Here is a 12,831-nt window from a genome sequence, read left to right as displayed (position 1 = left end):
ACAGTCTGTCATTTACTGTTACCTCAGTGTATAGCAGCTTTGCCCTTGATAGCAAGTATACTTTCCCAGCAGTGCAGGTTATTTAGTAGTGCGGTATATTTGTAACACTTTTAAGAGACGGTATCCTATTTCTAACAGCCCTAATTACTGGATAAAGCGAGGTTACCTTTCTGACTTTCTTAATTATGTGTTTGGATCCTAATCTACGCGAGCCTAAAGTATTTTATGCTCTAATAGCCGACTCCTCATTTTTTTTTGGATTTGTCTCTACATATATACATATATAAAATAATTTCTGTATTGCGTTTTCCCTGTATCAATGCACAAAGGTTAATTATACAAATATGGAAGTGGTAGGCAGTAGTTTCCGTAAGGTCCCATTATTTTTAGGGACGCGTTATTACCTTTTAACAGTGTTTTGTAATGATTTATTTGTAAACGCTGTTGGAAATGCTCTAATTTCTTGATCCTATTATGTTCCTGAATATTAAAAATCCTATTTTAAGGTAATTAGAAGGATTCTCTTCTATTTAAATGTGTGTTCTCTAGACAGTGTCACTCTATACTCTGCACACGAGAACCTTTGTTCCTTAATTAGAAAAAGGGCTAGAGCTCATTAATTGTGGGTACAAAGTGATGTCTGCTCAAATGGAGACGCCATAATACAGTTTAAATAATGATTGATCCTACATTTTAAATCTTATACTATTTAAGTCTTATACTATTTTGTACTGATAGTGATAAATAAGCAACATATAATGCAGGTTCCAAAGCATTGTGTTCAGATTTTTATTGAAAGATCTCTTTTTGCAAGGATAAACCTCTGTCGGGCACAGTAAATAAAGGATGGATGGTACACGCACAGCATCTGCCTTTTAGAAAACTCAGCATTTGTCAACAGTCGCGCCATAGTGATAGCTGAGATACTGGAGTTAACTCCACCCCATACTTTAGAAAATGAAATAATTGTGGTAGCTGTGCAGTCAAAGGCAGTTTGGATCGTGGCCTTACAGAGCTATTATTGTGAGGAGAAGAATATTTTAATTACTGCTCGCAAACAGGATGAGTTATAAATGTTTTGAGTATTTTGCAGGGTGTTATTTTGGAGGATGGAGACAAGTGTACTTTGTTCTCTGAATTTTACCATCTCTCTGCCATCCCTTTGGGAGGAGGGGGACACAGCTTGGGAAGTTAATCCCAACTCCCTTTACCAAAAGGCTTGGGTTTATATGATGGCCACAGAGCAGGGGTGGTCTGAGACGTGCAGCACGTGGCGCCCGAAGGCAGGGTGAGCTCCTGAGCTCCAAGAAGCAGAAGTACATGTTGGTGCTGAGCTTGGGGGTCCTGCTGCATGGGTAGGATGCTGGGCTGGTGTCTATGTGGGGTTGGAGTTTGGGTCTTTTGTCATTTGAATCTTTCCAAAAGTCAGGGGTAGGAGGGCAGGTTGTTGGGATGCGCATCGTTTGAGGGCGATGCTCCTCGGGCTCCCCAGCCCGTGTCTCCATCTGCTCCCCAAAGCCAGCGGTGCCTGCTCCTCTCCTTGCCCCACCTTGCCTCAAAGACTTCAGAAAGAGAAAACCAGTCTCATTTTTCTAACCCTAATGAAAGCATGCATCAACAAGGGAAAGCATTTCTTACATGAAGAACAGGAGAGTTGGAAGATGGAGTCATTAGGCTTGTTTTTCCTGCTAATAGTTTCGTGAATCAAAATGGTGCACGCTGGAAACAGGGTATATATTTCACTCAAAGCGTATCAGCACTGGAAGAAGCCCAGAAAACAGGGGTTTTCTTGGTATCCTTCTCTGCTGTATTCCTCTTGGTGGGAAAGAAAAATAGTTTTTAAAAGATAAAAAACCCGTTCTTCAATTGACTATGCAAAAATCTTATTGCAGTATTTATTCCAAACCTGCACACATAATGTTCAGTCAAGGAGAAAACAGCAAAAAACAGTTGTTGATGGACTTAGCAGAGAACTGGATTAAATAAGCATTAGTCTACTGAAGCTGATTACAGGAATATGAAAATGCAGTATCTTAATGGTACATATTTTCATGTGGCAGCTCAGTTGCCTTTCATTTTGCAGCTAATATGTCTATTCTTATGAGTCATTTACTTCTTTAATTACCTTTTGCAGGCAAGGCACCATGGTATATTAATGTGAATGATTTTTACTGCCAGTTTATCATACAATGCCCCAGAAGTTGAAAGGCGTAATTGACTTGGAAGAGCAGCTCATGAAGGAAACAATATTTAGTTGACAGTTTTCCTTGTACTCTCTGTTGACGTTTATGAGTTTACACTATGCTAAAGGAGTAATAAACACAATTTTCTTTCAATAACAGGAAAGAGTCGCTTTTAAAATACATTTGTGGAAAACAGATTTGTTCATTTCTTGAATAATATAAAATAATGCGTTTCCAGTGATGAGATGTATATAAGATTGTCAATTGAATTAAACCTCGGAAGGTGCATTTATAACCTGCCTTAGAGCGTTAAAAGATATTAGGGTGCATATGAATTGAATCAATTTAATGAATATTTAAATTATACACAGATTTGGATAAATCATATTCAGATCTGCGTGTTAGATTATTTGGCGGCCTTTCTCTTGCCGTCAAGTGCGAAAGTTTGAAGTGGGAATTCGAGGGATGGAGGCTCTGTTTCTGGGGATGGAAAAACGCTCGTCGGAAAACTCTTGATAAACCCCAGTTGGAGGATTATTGCCAAAACTTCCTAGAACTTTTCTGAAGCCACAGGCTTGAGGAAGGTTTAAAATCAGCTTTGCAATCCGTCAAAGTCCATTTTCTCCTGGAATGCTACTTTTATTGAAATGACCTTGTCAAATCGCAAATTCTTTTTTTTTTTTTTTTTCCAAGCATCCCCAGGCCCGTGCGCAGGTATGATTAATCATCCCATCCCGCTTTAATTAATTTAAAGGTGCCTGTGCCCAGGGCAGGAGCGAGAAGCCGGCCAGCCAGGCCAACGCTTCCTCCCTCGGCTTGCAGAGAGTTAAACTTTTCACAGTTTTCCCCGATTGTTTGCAGTTCAGCCCTCTGCAACATAATGAAAGTTTTCTAGCCATCTGTTGTTAAGCTGGCGGTGAGCAAGGCCAGTATATCCAAACAAAGTGCTGGCCTGCTGTAAACTGAACCTGTCAGTTTAGCATAGCTGGGCTGACCTCCCCAGCGCCGGGCGGCCGGCGGTACCAGGCACTGGCTGCCTGCTCCGCTTCCAGGGGAACTACTTGGGGGGGACCCTGTTTACTTTTTCCACTTAGTGTTCCTCCCACAGGCTTGAACGAGTTTATACTAAATCTTTAAATTGACACGGGGTGGGTTTTTTTTTTCCCCCTATTCTGAACTTTTTCCTTTTTTCCCCCCCTCTTTTTGAGGGGAAAAAAATAATCTGTTAAAACCCCACGCTTGCTGGGATTTGAGCTTTTCGGAGGTGATGGGGGGGACACCGGACAACAACTCAGTGCATGCGTGTGTGCCGGTGAGATTGTCTCTCAACAGAAAGAGGCATGTTCCCAAGTATCCCAGCTTGCTTTCTAGCTCCTATTGTTCCCTTTGTTCTGTACTATTTAAGATCAGTTACTCATTTGCTTCTGAAGATCGGGAATAACAGGGAAGGTAGAGCAGAGCAACCAGCCTCTATTGTCTTCCTGTGAACCATGGTCGCATCCAGAAGTGGCTGGAGGAGCCTTCCTCCTGCTTCTCTTCCCTTCTGCTGGGTGTGTGTGTGTGTGTGGTAGTTTCAGCATAGGATACTAGAGAATTTGAACCTTTCTGAGCAGAATTGCAAAGATGAGACTGGAAATGCCCTTTACTTGTAGGGCTGAGGGTTGTTTTCCTTTCTCGTTGGTACTAAGTAAATGCTGGTTTGGCCTCCCCTCTTCAGCCTCTGTGCATTTAATCTTTTTCCAGTCTTGTTTCTCAGACTGCCTTCCCTTTTTCATTCCTACATAAATGCTAGTTTACTTATTCCTAATTGTCCGGGAGGTAATACATGTCATTTCCCTGCTAATATTTACCCAATGCAAGGGATTTTAACCGATTGGCACCAAAACTTGAAGTGCCTGTGCCAGCAAAGTGAGTATTTAGGTATTACCTGTTTTTGGTGTTTGTTTTTTGGACTAGACTTACAGTAAATACTTTTATGCTACCGCTACTGCCAAAATCACTCTTTCTGCTTTGTTTTCCACACTTGGGCTATACCTGCTCGCCAGTCTTTGGCTGGTTTCGAGTGTGTTTTACTTACCTCATGATTCTTGGAAAGCAAGCCTGATTCTCAGTGACCCCAAATGCTGCTGTTCTCAGTCAGGAGGAATTTTGCCCGAGGAAGAGCTGCGGAATTTGTGCTGTGCGTGAAACCAAGCTGCGCCTTTGAAAAAGCGCATCGCAGCCAGTCTGTATCTTCACAGTGTGTAGCAAATGTACTGGAAGCTCTGGAAAAGCAGTCAAAGTCATACTTTGCCTTTCCAGAAGAGCCCACTGAGGGCTTGTGCAGGTCCCCACCCAAGGGTGGGAATGCCCAGGTGAGAGGATGCAGTGGGGAAGGTGTTTCAGGTTGGAGTCCCCGCTGTGTGTTTTTGGGGTGAAAGAAGAGTGATAGTGGTGAAAACCACTCAATTTTAAATTAAAATGACTGCACTTTACTAGGAAACCCCATCCAGCTCTAATCTGTTTGTAAGGTGACTGACACATAAAGTGCTTTTTGTTTTAAGGTAGAGGGAAATGCATTCAGGATAGAGTTTCTGGTATAAATGTCAGGTGCAACGCAGTGCATGCTCACTCAAAAAGTCAAGCAGATAACCTTGGCATTTAGGGACATTGCCTTGTATAAAATGAAATTGTATTTTGTTTTTGAAAAGGAGGACTACATTAAGAGGTCACCTATTAGCTGTGTTTTTGCTAGCTGTCTGAAACTCAGCTCTACTGTCTATTAAACTCAAACCACTATGTAAACATTCCTGTGTTGTTCCTGGTCTCTACAATGGCCAAGGGGATCGGGTTTCACCTGCCTGCACATCTTCAAGCAATTAAAGCAATTAGCTTGAAACCATTTCACATTCAAGGTCTACTGTGACATTCAAGTCCAGAAGAAGTCTAGGGGAAAAGAGAAAAGAAGACTACAGAAGGGTCTCTGCACAACACGCGCACAAATAACCTGTGAGGGGCTTTTTGGACTTAGGGCAACTTCCAAGTGCACTTGTGAGGCTTTGCAGTGGGAATGCAAAGTTGCTGCTACGAAGGGAAAAGATAAAGAAAAAGCAGCTAATAATCCTTTAAATTATACACAAGTTTTGATTGTTTTGTGCTGGGAAGGGAGGGGGAGGAGAGAGGGCTAGCAACATGATTTGAAACGGTATTTGTGTGAAATAATACGGTGTCGGTCGTATTTACTGACATTTCTCCTGGCATGGAGATCATATTTTTCTTCTCATTTAGGTGGGGATTTATATTTGGTGTTTACATTGTAAAACTGCGCTCATTCTGGCTAATGTATCCATTACAATGACATTCAGCGTTGAGTTTAGTGATTCCAGCAGTAAGTCTTGAAAGCTGCTATTTTTTAAAAGGTTGGAGCAGATTAGTGGTGACCTTAAAAGATTAAACTAGTACAGTTTAAAGATAAATAATCAGCCTTTAGCACATTAGATAGCTACATAAGCATGACAGAAGGTGACTTTCTTACAACAGTTTCAGAATCCAGGAGGCATTTTTACATTTGTGACTTGACTAAGGCAGGGAAGGGTGTTTTGCAGAAAGCGCGACATAAACTGATTGCACCACTTCAAATTGGTTAATACAGTTTTAAATCCACAGTTTTCGTGTTGGTTTTATTATGCAGAAGAGGCTAATTTTAAAAGCTGTGCCTGCTGCAAAAGAAGATCTTGCTTTGCTGTCCCGGAGGGTGTTCTTAATCAGAAATAACCGCAGGCTAAATTATAATGTGGAATCCTGCTGCCCTTTAACCTAACACTGCTGCTCGTTCCGTGTTTGTTAACAAACAGCTCTAAGTACAAAATTGTTTGAGAATTACTTTTTCATTATATTTGCTGACTTCCATTAGAATAAGAAGCTTATTTGGGGAAGAAAAATTAAAAATGTATGGATTTCTAGAGAAAGTTTCAGCAATTGTTTCCCGGCAAGTGTCATCTTTGGTACGTATCTGCAGACTCCATGGCACACGTAATTCAATTTAAATAAAATTATCTTCTGAACTAATGTTTCTGCCCCAGTGGGAGAGGCAGAGCTCCGGAGCATCCCAAGACTCAGCCCTTTGAAAGGCGCGCAGGCTAACATGGTGGCCGGGGCTGAGGCCAGGGCCCCTCTCGCGCTGAGCAGGGGGATGCCATTCCCCGGGCTCCTAAGGAAGAGGCACCGATTCCCCGTCCCTGTGGGGTTTTGGAGGGCTGGGCTAGACACAAGTGGCACAGTGTCCTATTTTTATTTCACTTTGAATAACACGTAATTGAAACGTACACTTGGCAAATTAATTGGTGAGCTGGAGGTAAGAACTGCTGAGTTAGTAGAGGCAGCACAAGCCCTCCTCTTTTTTTCCCCTTAAGTTTACATGCTGGAGTGGAAACGCTGTGGTACTCAGAAAGGAGGTGATGCCTCTGTAAAGCAGATCTTTCCAATTTTTTTTTTCCCCTAGCTTAGTCTTCTGTTTCTATGATCTGCCTTTTGAACTGTTTTTGTGGCTGATCAGTTCCACCTAATATGTCTCTTGATTTCTGCTATTGTAATACTCAGACGACATGCTGTTCTCTTCATTTTTATAAGCTTTAGATGCTCCTGCCTGTCATACTCTGGCGGTTTATCTTCAGCGTCTGGATTTGCTTTCAGACTTGCATGTCTATCAAGCTGCTGTTGCTTTGAATGTGAGATCAAAAGAAGATGAATTCCAGTAAAAAATTTCCTTGTATGAAGAAAAGATTGGGGGCCTATGTAAACATCCCACTGACAGCTCCCAATGAGTTATTTTAGCAGAGCATTAGCACCCAGAATGACAGACAGTCCAAGACTACATGCTAAATAACAAATCAGTCCCTTCAGTGGCAGCAGCACGTTGCCACAACAGCAATACATTTTCTAAAGGAATCCTGTTCCTCTTTTTTATTGAATATGGCTGTTCGACTGCTCATCTCTTCACGAGCTGCCTTCGAGTGCCAGCCCCGGTTTACTTTTGCTTGACAATATCTGTGTCATGTCACCAATATGACAGAAGACAGGGCTTTGATAATTGGGTGGGGAGACAGTTAGTTAGTCATCTCGAGTTAAATAGGTAGCTTGTTTTAGGGAGGGAAAGGAGACGACGACGAAGGGAAAGCATCTGCCGGAATGCTAAACAAACGCACGCTTTCGGAGATGCTGGATGCAAGTCCTGCGCCCGAGACAAGTTGCATTTTTTGGCTGGTTGTTTATATTTCAATTCACGCAGTTAGAGAAAACAGCCCTGAAGCCCGGCCAGCCTCGCCAGCCGGTTTTAAGAGCAAGTTACAGCACTGTAGAGGGTAGGAAAGTCAAGCTTGGCTGAACTTATGTGCAAATATGAATTTGCCTAGATACAGGAGAGAGGTGTGCTTTTTGCCGCTGTTTGGTCTAGTTCGGGACATAATTAGTTCTGCATGTTTCTGCTTACAGATGGGGGGCGGGGGGGGGGGGAGGTTGAATTTAATAACGCCGAATTGCTAGATTTTTGCGCCTGGTGTAGTGCTAAACCCAACTTTGAGATTACCTTCGAGCTCCCGCCGATCTCGCCACTTTGCGAGGGGAGAATTAGGGAAGGAATGCTTTGCGGTTTCTTTGTCATTTAGTAAAAGCAGAGGTTGCTACTGTGGAGGCAGAGACCCGGTGGCTGCCGGCGAAGGGCAGTGCTCCAGCGCCGTCTCCCTCCAGCCTGCACTCCGGCTGCACAGCACTTCCTGTTTATTCAAACATCTTTTTACCATTCTTCGGCCCCCGCTTCACAGAAACAGCCAGAAACACATCTCCAGCGTGAAGACGGAAATCTAAAGGCAGACAGTAAGAGCTTACTCTGTTAAACTCTTCATTCTCTCTGCGAGCGCTCAGAGAAAAGGAGCGTGCAGGCAGGGCTGAACTTTTATCTTGCTGCCTTGCGCCGGCAGCTTGGCAGCGCACGGAGGGGAATTGCTTGGGTTTAAAGCAAAAGAAGCTGGTTCAGGTTGTTTACTGCAGTGTGGACAACAAGGGTGGGTTTTTTGGCACGGCTTCGGAGAACCGTGGCGAGGACTAAGTCCTCTTTCGGGGCGCCCGTCGCGATGTCCCTCTGTAGCAGGAGCAGCCCTGTGTCACCGACCCTGCTGCTCCCCGGGTGCTGTGGCTTCTCCTTGCACTTGCACAAGTGGCAAAAAAAACCCCAACCAAACAACCTCCCCAAAAAAAGGAAATGTGGCTGTTGTTCTGGGCAGCAAAAGAGAGAGGTGCAAGCCCGCCGAGTGGCTTTTTGTTTTCTACAAATTGTTTGCATCATGGCTCTGGCACTGCTTGTGAACCAGCCTCGCTAATATTTGTACCAATTTCATGCTAATAAAAATCAGGCTGCTGAGACAAGCATGGCTATTATCTCATTCATATTACTATTGTTTAGACCTGTGGTACTACAAAAGGAAAGGGAAAGCGTGCTCACGCCGGGTAATGGTTGTTAACTTCTCACGTGAGGGATTTTCTCTGCCGTTTTTCAGTATTAATGATTGTTGTATGAGAGGTCTTCAGGGGTTGTTGGAAGATAGCATAGATCCTCTGGGTAATCCATGTTGCGACACGTATGCTGGATTTTTCCCTCTCTGTTCAAGTGACTTAAAAAACTACTTGGTATTTCTCAGTTGTTTCTCCCCCCTCAAAAGTCCGCTGAAATAGCAGGTAACTTTTTTTTTTTTTGGTAAGCATTCGTGGTGTTCCTATAGTGTGAAACATAAGAGAAAATGGAAAATATGCTGCCTGCCCTATGGAGAAAACCCATCCTCCTGGAGGCTTTTCCTGCCTCTCCGAGATCCAAATACGCTTTAAAATTTTAAACTGTAAACCCCCATCTTCCTAGAAAAGAGAGCAAGAGAGAGAGAAATCAAGCTGTGTGTTCAGCCAAACCGCAAGTACAACAAACATATTTTTAAAATATATTGCTAGTCTGGCTTTTTAATGTTCAGAAGTTGTTCTACTTTGCAGGAAAAAAAAATGGTGTTTGCAACTGCCTTAAGGACAATTTGTTTAACAGTAGGAGTAATTGCATGGGGAAAATGGAAAGAGTGACTGAAGTTATTTACTCAGATGTTAGTGTAGGTGTGGGGCAGAAAACTCGCTGTGGGAACAGTGGGCTGCTTTTCTTGGTATCTTAGTCTATTTGATGACCATCAAATTTCCCAGCTCACTGGTTTTGTTTTTTCTGGATGGCATGTTTGATTATTTATCAGAAGGGAAAGGGAGTAGCTGAAGCAAATAAACATGTGACTGAGCTGTGTTTTGTTTTCCACTCAGAAGGCCATGCCCTTTAACAGATATACAGAAAATAATAAACGTATTGTTTTATGATAAAAGGAAATTATGTGTATAATTTTCTTTAGCAAGGCCATTAACCCCTTGTGTTCAGCGGTCTCCGCCTTCTGGCAGCTTATTGGGTTTGCAGCTGGGAATTAAAGGCATTTAAAACCCCCTCTTGGGTGGAACGTTTCCATGGATTACTGCTTCACCCTTTGGATTTGCTGGATTTATTACATGGTCCTTTCTGCCTCAGCACAGCCCTGGTCCTCTCCACAGCCCTACGTCGGGTATGACTGACTAAACGAGAGGCACTTTGCATTTGTAGAAGGGTGCTGACTTCTGAAGAAAGCTTGGAGAGTGCTGCTGGGAGCTTTTTGCCGCTGATACCGGTGTCTGTGCAGCGCGAGGGGTTGCAGCTGTATTTGGTCCGTTACAGACAGTGTAAATTTATGTGATTCTTTTTTAAATGCCAGGTGTCTAGCACGCAGCGTGTAGTATTTCCTTTTGTAATACCAGCTTAGGACAATGCTCATTATCTTCCCTGAAAAAAAACCACCCTATAAACTAAATCACTGTCAGGAAGTAAAGCACCGGTTTGCCTCATCTCTGGGAAGCATGTTGCATGCTTTAGCTGCTTTTATGGGATTAAAAGAAACAAGTTAAGACTGTCATGCACATGAAAGGAAACCGAGATGTGGTTTGTTTCACATTGTGCAGGTAGGTATAAATTTAATAGACTGACTTGCTTTCAAAATCTCTCTTTGTCTCCCCGAATCGCATGTCAGTTCCAGCGCGTTGATGAGCTCCGCAGTCCGTAATAGCGCCTGACTGCTGCTGCCCCGCAGGTGCCGTATCATCAGGAGGCTCGTCCTCCTCCTCGGGGACCTAGGTTCCTTCCACGGAACGGCTTCAGATCAAAAAAAGGAAAATTTGCCTGACATCTTGAAGTTGCGCTCAAGTATGCGCATCGCTGGTGGGTCCGGGGAGGAGGAGGTGGATGCTTCGCCCGCCGGCTCCAGGGGGTCAGCGCTCGGTGGGGAGCCCAAATGGGTGTCAGGGACTGAAGCCGTGGGTTTAGTTTTGAGGGAGGAGAAAATGGCAGTTGAAATACCAGGGAGAGGAAGGGCTGGCGAAATAAGGACCTGAAACTTAAATGTGATGCGAAGAAGAAAGAGGAAATGAGCGGCTTGGGGCCAGGTGACGTGGGCAGCCCCCCTGTGCCCGGTGGCTCATTGAAGGGGCTCTGGATGGGCTGGGAAATGGGGTTCAGGGTCAGTGGTGCAGGATGGAGATACCTGAGAAGGCAGAGGGGCAGGAGGGGTCTCTCCAGCCCTGGCTGTTGTCCTTGGGCCCCTGAAGGACAGTTAGAGGACCTGTCCCTGGGGGAAAGTTTCTTCCTAGCCTCCAGCGATTAAAGGTTGGCTCGTGCCCTGAAGCATAAACATTTGTACCGTAATTTATATTTTTATCTTTCCAAAGGTAGCTGTAAATGCTCTCATTACTATCTGTGCAAGTGTCTAATCCTTTCTTTCCATCCTCCCCGTGCTCTTGGCACTGGTGATATCTTGTGACAGTAAGTTCCAGAGAGTAATTATGAGTTGTGTATTAAGAAAGAAAAGAAAAAAAAATCCCTTTATCTGCTTTAATTTTTTTTTTTGGTGGTTGTTGCTTCCTGACTTGATTCAATGTCCCCTTTCTCTCGCGTTATGAGAAATAGCAAATAGCGCCAGATGTACCTTCTCAGGCCGAGTCACAATTTGTGTACTTTTATCATCTCCCCTCTTACTCATCTCTCGCTAAACTAAACACTCCCACCCTTATCAATCTTTCCTCCTATCTGCCGAGTCCTCTAATCATTTTTGTCACCTCCATCTGAACCTTGCCTATTTTTGCTTTACCAGAATCTTTTAAAATTAAAGTTTTTAGAAGCTATTCTAAATTAGGTTGTGCCATAGGCTTGGAAGTACAGAGATGTGATTTACAGCGTTAGTTTACCATGTTTTGGGCTGTCGCAACATTTTGCTTTCTTCACTCACGCAGCAGCAGCGAGTGTCCGATGGTGTGTGGTGAGATGTCCACAGTCAGGGGCTTTATTTCGTGGGCCTCTGAGTGCAAGTTTGTCATACAGTGTTTTGGAAAACAAGCTTAAAATATGTTCCCTGTTTTGTTGACCAGACAGGGAAGCGCGCAAGCAGCTGTATGCAATATACTATTTATGTTGTAGCAACAAAAAGGCACTCTTCCTTCTCCCCCCCACCTTACCCCTCTTCTCTTCTCTTCTCTATTAAAAAATATGAGAACTTCCCGTGCTTTTGACATCCAAGAAAAACGCGGCTCAGCAGTGAATAGTCCTCCAAATATTCAAAGGTCTGGTTCACTTTTGGATAAACACAGTAGTTCAGAATCTGATCTCGAGCCTACAGAAACGAGCTGGAAATCCCATAAGATTTTTTTCATCACTCAGACATAGTTCAGTTCTGGTTCAGTTTGCATGGGGAGCCAAGATTTGTATCCTTTCTCATTTTACCAGGATGTGTTGGCCCATCCCTCCTTTCTTGCTGGTACAGACCGCTACATGCTGTGAATCCTGACATGCCAAAATAAAGAGAGCCATTTTTAATGTTTGGGAACTTTTTGCCAGACGCTTTTTAAATGGCTTTGATGAGTCTTGACTGTGACTCTTTAAAAGAGGAGACAGAAGGTGTTTTTACAGTGTAACCGCCTGAGGATTTCGTTTGTGCCTGAGGAATGGGATTTTTGTAGCCGTTGTCACTGTTGTGGCTGGTTCGGGGCTCTCAGGTTTTTAGGGTTTGCTGCGTTTGACCTGTTCCCCTGCTGCCTCTTGCTGCCTGCCCCCTTCCATCCCACTTGCGTGTCTGCCTATTTGAAGAAAATACCTCGACCACCTTTCCCCCGACTTGGTGGAATTCATGAATAAATTCCAAAATTAACATCAGGTGTTTTGGAGGCAAATCCCTGTTGTCCCCCTGCGTGGGGCTGGGTCCCCACTGCTGCAGAGCTGGGGTGGCAGACAGGGACCCTGCCAGCCATGGGGTGGGCTGTGGGGTGGCAAGGCAGGAGCATCGAGTCTGTAACCTCAGCACCCACAAGGATGAAGTGCAGCAGCGCTGAGGCACAGGCAGCTCCATCCTGTGGGTTTGGAAGAAAGGGTTTCTGTTTCCAGTGCCTTTTTCTGGAGGGGGTCTCCTCAACTGATAGCCAGGATCTATTCCAGAGGAAAGAAACTAAGCCTGCTGGAAGAAAAATAAAGACTCATCTTCTGTCCTTATGACTGAACTATTCTAGGAGATGCTTCAGCGTGAGG

At 44.0% G+C, this 12,831-nt stretch overlaps 1 protein-coding gene across 15 annotated transcripts in view; it reads left to right on the top strand.

The window, feature by feature from the left end:
- Nucleotides 1-12,831, top strand: part of FOXP1 (forkhead box P1) — a 391,349-nt gene that overhangs the window by 260,195 nt on the left and 118,323 nt on the right. The window contains exon 1 of one of the 15 annotated variants that reach the window (XM_074603313.1): nt 7,952-8,033. The exons of 13 other annotated variants lie outside the window; for them this stretch is intronic. The gene's annotated coding sequence lies outside the window, so the exon portion shown is untranslated. Of the gene's footprint in view, nt 1-7,951; nt 8,034-9,102; nt 9,122-12,831 lie in introns of those variants that run through there. One more of the 15 variants, XM_074603317.1, reaches the window with a different exon arrangement.

Source organism: Larus michahellis, chromosome 10 (genome assembly GCF_964199755.1).
Source record: "Larus michahellis chromosome 10, bLarMic1.1, whole genome shotgun sequence".
Classification (NCBI taxonomy): domain Eukaryota; kingdom Metazoa; phylum Chordata; class Aves; order Charadriiformes; family Laridae; genus Larus; species Larus michahellis.
Note: the sequence above shows the minus strand (reverse complement) of the source record. Positions and strands in the feature narration are given on the sequence as shown.